Source organism: Silurus meridionalis, chromosome 13 (genome assembly GCF_014805685.1).
Source record: "Silurus meridionalis isolate SWU-2019-XX chromosome 13, ASM1480568v1, whole genome shotgun sequence".
Taxonomy (NCBI): domain Eukaryota; kingdom Metazoa; phylum Chordata; class Actinopteri; order Siluriformes; family Siluridae; genus Silurus; species Silurus meridionalis.
In genome coordinates, this window is record NC_060896.1 from 10499857 (window position 1) to 10508907 (window position 9051).

Consider the following 9051-nt stretch of genomic DNA (forward strand, 5'->3'; position numbering starts at 1 on the left):
TTTCTGTATTTTAAATGAGCTTGTTTGGTTGGCGTGCTGACATTAAAAGAAACACATCACATCTCAAGCGTAATAGTGAATACTGTGAGGGAAAAGATACGCCTGCATCACAAAGTTGAATATGAACCTGCTATTACACTTACATTGGAATGCTACATGATCATAAAGTAGAAACAGGAGTAAAGCAAAAAGACTGAGACAAATTTGCACATGTGTGGCAATGCATGTTGATTTGAAGTTTATGTATAATAATAAAGGTTTCTGTTGTTTGCTAATTAATTACTGGATGAAAGCATTTAATTGTCCTCATTTGTTAGGAAGATGTAACACATTTTCATAGAACTGTAGCTTTTGGTACTTTTTTAACTACGTCCCTTTAAAATTCATAAATAAACTTCCCGAACAGGTACATAAAGGCTTTAAAGGCATTATGTTTGCCAAAATTTGACATAGTTAATTTTAGCTAGTTAGATACATTAGGTTGGACATATAAGGACATATTTTTGCCAATAACAACTTAGTAAACACACATCAAGGACATTTCAGAGCAAATTAGCCAAGCTATGTTGATAAGAGAATTGTGAATGGCTCAATAGTATGCATGCGTTGTCCGCTTTAGTAGGACCACACGTGTACACCTGTTTATTTATTCAGTTATCCAATCAGCCTTTTATGTGGCAGCATGACAATTGCATAAATAATGCAAATATAGGACAAGAGCTTTAGTTAGTGTTAGTGTGACGGGTGAACCTATATTAAAGTCACCATCAAATAAAACATGGAATGTGTCTAGTTTTGTATGTCGAAACTGTTTTGTGCAGTTTTACAAAATATTTTGAAAATCTTATTTTCTAAAATGACAACCTTGGATTTAAAAAACAGACTTTTTAAAAAAAGGAATTTAGTGTCCATCTTTTCTGTTTTATTACTGCACCCTATTATTTTACTCTTAACAATCAGAGACCATTCTGAAGCATGATAATCCTATAACAGGTGCTAATTGTACTACAAGACACTTGATTTCTTGCTAACAAAATTAGCATACACTCTTGCAAAATCTTTATTTTTATATCCCTGTACCAAAATGTTTTTTTACAAAAACTATTATCTAGCCAGAACAGATAGATCACATCGTTAATTTTTCTCCTGTCTGTGCTCTGTAACATCAGCAGTATGCTTTTATTTGTGTGTTACTCTATAGGTTCTTCAATGTTGCACAAAATGTTATTTATTTTGATTTATTTGTGAAATACAACCACAGGTCAAGTAAAATCTTTGTAGAAACCTATATATTGTTTTGCTTTATTAATTTTAATTAATTCAATCTTATTGTTAGAGCTAAAGGTATACATTCGGTGCTTAGTTGTAAATTTGGCTTTATAACAAATACTCTATATAGCACTCTAATTGTTGTCAATGGCACTTATCAAAAGACAGAGATTAAAACAAACCAAAAAAATACAACTACAGCAACATCGCAGCATGATGGTGTAGAGGAAAGAGCTGATTAGTAGGTATGACTTTACCAATGTTTTGGTTACTCTATCAGGCCAAATTCATTGTGCCTGGACACATTGATTCACTGTGAGTTGTTTTGATAATTTCATATTGACTTTGGGCTGTAAGTGCATCCACCTGATATTTTTTGAAGTGGTTTGCACACAGCTCTTTCACAAACATCAAACAACTACCTAAGTTATACCTTTACAGCTACAGTATAGAGGATGCATGATGGGTTTTTGTTTGCTCTACTAGGAGGTTATTTAATGTAAATACATGGATATTTATTCACACTTGAGTTGTGTTGTGTGTGTCTCACAGTCGTGTTTTACCTTTTAATAATGACCCTTTACTGAACCCTCAACCTCAGTAATCAGGTCTTCCTCACAGGAAATAACTAAAGGTACCCACAATTTCAAGATACCAAGAAATAAATACCCTAGATATAAAAACAAGTAAGATGTAAAGATTATGATACAGTATTTACCTCCAACCCAGATCTAAGAGACACACATCAACACACCTACATGCACATGCACACACACACATCACACACATGCATGATTAGAATAGTAAAAGATAAAAATACTTGTCTTTGAAACCTTGAAAAACAGGCAGAAATGGCCATAATAACTACAAAAATGTGCCTTATTTAGTGGCATAATGGTCCATTAAGGTTTAGAACAGCAATGAGTTCAATGCAACCAGACATCCGAGTATCACTCTATTATGCTATGATATAGAAAAACTTATATGAAAAGTCTTTGATGATGCTTAATTACCAAGTACTCACTATCACTGATGCAAAGCACCATCATTTTCTATAATTTCACCATCTCTGTGTTTTCACAATCTCTGTAATATGTAGTATGCATTTTGTGTACATTAAATAACTGAACCACATCCTTGTTCATGAGGATCTGAATGAATAGGTTCAGCTTCCAGTAGCATCAAATTTACTCTGTATTCATATGTCATTAGAAGCCATGTATGAGCACTAATGTGTATTTATCAGATCTTGATGCTTTATATTTATGATAGATTCCACCTGTTTCAATAATAATACACACTAAAAGCTTTTTAAATTTATAAAAGTTTAGTGCCAGCCAGCTACATCTTCACATGTAATAAACCCCTGGGATATTGTAGGTGCTGTACACATAGAATCATAACAAAACTGCAAATGTGCAGTCATGGACAGTAATAAAGTAAATGGAAATTGTTACTGTACTTAAGTAGCTTTTTCTGGTTCGTATCTGTGCAGAGGAGGGACATAGGGTATATAGGAAAAAGAATGCTCAGGAAAGAGAAAAAAAAGGAGGAAAAGAGGAAGGCCAAATAGATACCAACAAGCAACAATCAAAGATTTACCAAAATGTAGTTGAGTAAACAGTACATTTTACTTTAAAATTTACTAAAATGAAAGTAAAGTTCAGTAAAGTGTAGATATAAGAAAAAGCTAACCTAAGTTAAAAGCGCTATACAAAAATAAATAAATAAATAAATGAAATAAAAAATTTATTGAATTGAATTGAATTAAATTAAGTCTTTTTCTCATTCTTTCAGCTGCTCCCACGATGGATCATCTGTCTCCATACTACTCTGTCCTCTACATCTGCCTCTTTCGAACAACTCCCTGCATGTCTTAGCTCACCACATTTATAAAATTTATAAAAGAAGGTTTATAAATGTGGTGAGCTAAGACATGCAGGTAGTTGGTTCGAAAGAGGCAGAAGAAAAATTAACCCATATTTCTACTATATTTGTATGCAGTTTGGGTGGGTGCATTTTGAAAAAAAAAGAAATATTTCAGTGTTTACTGGACTTTTTTGCCATACATAGATTACATAATCTCCTTATGCTGATTGGCAGACCTCTTTAACAAAAGGATCCTCACAACTTGCCGTTTTTACTCAGTGAGATACAAACATGACTAACATTTAGAATGAAACTTTCCCTTTACTTGAACTAGGAGACCCCTGTGAATTAGAAGACGTCTTTGAACAAAACAAAGTCTATGAAGTTATGGTTTACATGGGCTGGCATGGCCTTCTTTGAAACAGAGCGCACTGATTAGTCGCATCAGCTGCAGGTATCTTTTACCGCTCATTCCGTCCGGCTCCGCCCTCCACTCGCTCATCGCTGGCACAGTAGTATAAAATAGTGCTTCATTGAATACTGGTGTGTTTGCATTAACGTATTACAGTTTGTCTTCTTTATTGTAAACATACATTGATCAATACTAAAACCACATTTTCAAAACTTTGGGCTCAGTCTGCATCACCAACATGAATCTTTTCTAAACAGTTAATCTCACCTTGAAAACTCACTCAACCCAACAAAACAATGTATATGTGTCTCACCGCCATAACACTGGAAACATTGCTGGTAGCTTAATGCTTGAGGCTGTGGGTTACTGATCCGAGGGTTAATGGTTCAAGCACCAACAGTGACAAGCTGCCACTGTTGAGCACTTGAGCAGGGCCCTTAACCCTCTTTGCTGACCCTGTGCTCTGACCCCAACTTTCTTAAAAGTTGGAACATGCAAAAAAAGAAATTTCACTGTGCTGTGATGTATATGTAACAAATAAAAAGCATCTTATCTTAACTCTCATACAGAAAGCATACACTGTTACTCATAACACATTGACCTAAAATCATGGAACAGGAAGCATTATTTAAATTATCATCACATCAACTTTATGTGTCATCTAATTACTCATATTGTACAGTAATATGAGGGTTCTAGTCCTCCATCTTTTCTGCATCTGACCACAAGGTCTCATCAACATCACAACTTACTGTATGTCTTCTCTGGCAACACACTTTGGTAAAGTACCTTCTGGAATGTCTAATCCAACCTGGCAGTCTTAAGGAGAACTATCTCCACACCCTGCCTTGAATACAACTAGTAAAGTCATCAAATAATGTGAATGGTGGTCAACCACCATGCAGATAAAAATTCCTCTTGGGGGTTTAAGAACGGGGAGTATAGATGTGGGAATATTACTGACATCCTGGGATTTCAGCAGCAGAGTGGTGCAATGTCACATTATCGTACACGACAACAAAATGGGGGAGTTTGATGTTGCTCAATTCTTTGCATCGATTATGCAGGTCATTCAGAAAAAAAGAGAGACTGTCTTATAGAGGCCAATGATTGGACATTGCTGCAGTCATTGTGATGTTAGTTCTTTTCTGCCCTGGGACATCCACATTTAATCTCTGTCTAATTAAAGATTTATAAAGATTTTCTAATAAAATTACTATAGAAATGCATCAAATTTGCCATCATACTGTTTTTAAACAGTTCCCTGGTGGTCTAGTGGTTAGGATGCCGCGCTCTCTCCGCTGCGGCCCGGGTTTGATCCCTGGTCAGGGAACCAACCCCAGCCACTCTCAGTGTGGTCCCAACCCCGGATAAACGGGGAGAGTTACGTTAGGAAGGGCATCCAGCGTAAAAACATGTGCCAAATCAAACGACCCCTAACAGGAGAAGCCGAAAGAAAGTTTTTAATGCGGATTTTTAGCATTTGAAAAATGTGCTGAAAAATACAGTGTTTTGCAGGTGGTGGATTATGAATGACAAAAGAGTTAATAGATTTTTTTAAGATGTGGTCATTTACATTTTTGCATGTTTGCATGACAAATACACGATAGAAAGAAAAAAATTGTGCTATGAATGTTAGATTGGGGAGGAGTTTGGGGAGAGTTGCTATATTCTTGCATGCCCATATAGAGGTCTTCCATCCTACACCATAATTTCTTCTCACAAGCTGCGTTTGAGAAATTAAAAAAGGAACTGCGGCTCCAGCTGGGCCTTATACCTAATTATACCTGGGCCTTATGACTAATTCGCCACAGTTCCCCACTATTAACGATTCAGGAACTACAAGGTGTCAATCTTAGTGCAGAATCATGCAAAATACTGCAATATTATAAGAAAATCAGGAAGCATCTTGGATTTGGTTTTCTATCATTTTAAGGCATTGTAGGTAGATACACACTATAGGGGTGTAAAGTAATTTTGATTAAATGCTTTATTATATATTCATGTATTTAGACTGTGCCAACAGGGGGAAGTTTACACTAACAGCAAGAAAGCACAGTAACAAGCAAATTTTTAATAAAATAAACAAATGTATGTATTTCAGTAATGGTTGGGGAAGACAGCATCCTTTTTCATTTAATTGGCACCTCTGAGAACAAGTAAAAGAATAGCGGGGGTGGGGGGAGGGGTCAGAAGAAGTGAACAAGAGAATGATAACCTCAATCTATAACCCAAACCAAATAATGGTTATTTAATATCACAATGACATTTACTGGAGCAGCTATGCAATGCACTGCTTCAGGATTGCTACTGTAGAGCTTAGAAAGTGTGTGAGGTAATTTGTGTGACACGAAAAGGCAGTTGACAGAGACAATGGTGCATTTTTCAGCACAAAAGATAGAAAGACTGTATGATTTCTATTTTGCTATTACTTAGGTGTATTTGTTTGTATTTATTTATTTCTGTTGTTATTTATTAAATGTTTTTGCATTTCCATTGATTCAGTATTGGAGCCGTGCAAATAATTGTAATATATAATATTTATTATCACCTTATTCATCAGCATTTTACATCTGACATAATATGTGAAACAGTTTGAAACCGATTAATTCTTTAGGAAAAATAATTAAATAAGATGTAATTTATACATTTCTTACTGCTTAAACTCATCACTGTCTCTACAAGCTTTCTATAGAGTTCCTGTCAAAAATTCAGAAACAGTTTTTTAGTCATTTTTGAGAAACACATGCATTTTTCTTTTGTTTATATGCAAAAAAACTGGGCAATTAAATGGTATAAAGATTTACTTTGAACAAACATATAAATAAATATAAAGATAAAGTTATTTGCATTGAAACAGTGTTACACACAAAGTAAACTTACTTTGCCATGCCTCTTCTGGAATGTTCTTTGCTAGTTAAATGGGTTTTTTTTGGCCGTGCAATACAGTCCATCCCAGACCTGTTCAACAAGATTTAGGTCAGGTGAATGGTCAGATAAATAATAATATTTCATGATAGATAACACTCCAGCTGACTGTTTGCTCTCTAAATAATGCTTCCAGAACTTAGACATATGCTTTGAGTCAAAGTTGTGTTGTATGATGAAGTTAGTTCCAATCATCTACAGTCCATGCAGAATTGCATAGTGCTGAAGTATAGAATGGTAATTATGTTGGTTCAGTATTCCTTTCAACCAGATGTTACAACCCAAGTATTTTGTGGGTTGTATTGTATTTGTATGCGGTGTGTTGTTTATTTGTGCAGGTGCCATCCTGAGACTTCATTCCAGGCCTTCACTGCACTCCAGTTAATTAAAGCTGAGCTCACTTCCCTGTAGATGATGTCACCAGGAGTTGACCTATAAAGTCAGGACAGAAGCAGGAACCAGGTGCTTGCTTAGCTGACACTCGCTTAGTTCATTTGATATTCTGTTCCATGTCTTGTGATAACCTGTGATTGGCCTACACTAATTCTGACTCCGAGTTTGCCCTGTCCCGTCTGAAGTTTTGTTACCTTATTTTAAATACTCACTGCATTAAACGGTTGTAAATATATTCTCATATGTTTCTTCCCTGTTTTTGGTGAGTGAGTTAGGAAAGTGTTTTGTCTTTCTGTTGCATTTGTTTGAAGGTAATTTAGTGTTTGTAATAAGAATGATTTCTGTTTATTATTTTGGCCTTGGTCTACCCTGAAGTCTGTACTATACATCTTACAATAAAACTCCCATTTTTAAGATACCCCGATAGTTGGTTCTATTCTTCACCACTTATACAAAATCCACCTTTTATCCACCAACCCGTTCCTTTAATCAGGCTGGGCGCCCTAGCACTAGACTGGGACATAACACAAAATAAGCCTCTAACTTTATCTTCTCCAAAACAACCAAAACCATTAAGCTTTCACCTTAATGTTCGTCTGGGGGTGTGCGGCGGTCTGCTAACATCTTCTCTTCTGTTCTGCATCTACCACATTTTTCTGTTAGAGCCAAAAATATCAAATTTGAACTTATCTGTCCACAGAACTTTCTTTTGGTCATTCACTGTCCAAGTCTTCTGTTAATTTTGCCTTTTACAAAGTTTGTTGCATATAAACAAAGAGAACATGAATGTGTCTAGGTGTTTGGTAATGAAAGACTAGGTGTTTCAAACATTTGGCAAGCACTGTACAATCCAGTGTCCACTGTGCTGTTGTCATGCGTGGAGAAACGAAGGAGGAAGTCGTAGTAGATGAAGCGAGTTTATTTAGAAAACATAGGACAGCTGAGAGTTTGCTCGAGAATCGAAATGGGAAGGAGATAATCCGTGGTACGCCGAATGGCGGCGAGGCCCACAAATTCTGAAACGGATACCGAGTCGTGAAGAGAGGCACGGTCCACACGATGAATACAGAGTACGAGAGTTCTCTAGGCACAACGTGCAATAAAGAACGCCCCATAGTGAGGCTGAGGTCCTTAAGTAGGCCTCGTGAATGAGGTTCAGTTGTGGATAGTTAGTACGCAGGAGAGGCGCTCAGTACGGGCAGGGCGCCGAGACCAGGCGAAGCCGGTGGAGCCCTGACAGCTATGTTTCCACCTGCACGGTTTTTATTAGTAACTTTCTTTGCAATTTGTGTATATTTTTTTAAGAAATATTTCAAACAAATTTAGCACACGTATGAATCCCATTCATTTTTCTCCTCTGTGCATTACAAGATGTAACTCAGTGTTGTGTAAATGGGGTGACTTTTTAAAATAAATGATGATAAATGGGCTGTGGGCTAAAACAAATGACTTCTCAAAATATGTTAGAAAGTAGTCATTTGCGTAATCATCCAAAGGCAATCAATTTCTATTGATTTTACAGACAGTTATGAAAAACACAGAGGTCATCGAGAACAATGTGGAACCCAAAAACAAAAAAAAGAGCAAATTGATTTAAATGTCATTCTCATGAGAAGCTTAAATTGGGTTATAAATCATAAATGTTTATTTTGAAAAGCAGTAGGAAAATTTAATGAATTTCAGAGGAAAAACAGGACTGGCTGTAGATTACTTGGCATAATTATGAAGAGTATACAGTATTTCCCTTGGAACCAAATATTTTATCAAGCCAAAATGCTATCATGCAGTAAGTAATAGAACGAGCTATGACTTGGCTATAAGAAAAAATAGTACTAAACATTCATTTTTAAACATTATTATTAGAACATGAAAAAATTGAATGATCATTAACCACTTGAATTTTGAATAGATTACAACATTATAACCTATTAGTTACCATTGCTTTTTTTTACACAATTAAGTAGGGTTGCATCAATACCATAGTGATATATAGAGTACATGAATTTCTTTGGTGCTTACTAAAGCAAATATAAGGAACACAGCACTGTTTGTATTCTTGCTTTGACTGCCATCATTCATTGTGAAACACATCTAGATAACTTTGTCATTTCATTTGAAATTTCATTTAATCTGTTCTTTAGCAGAGCATGAGTATGGATAAATAAACACATTTTAGACTA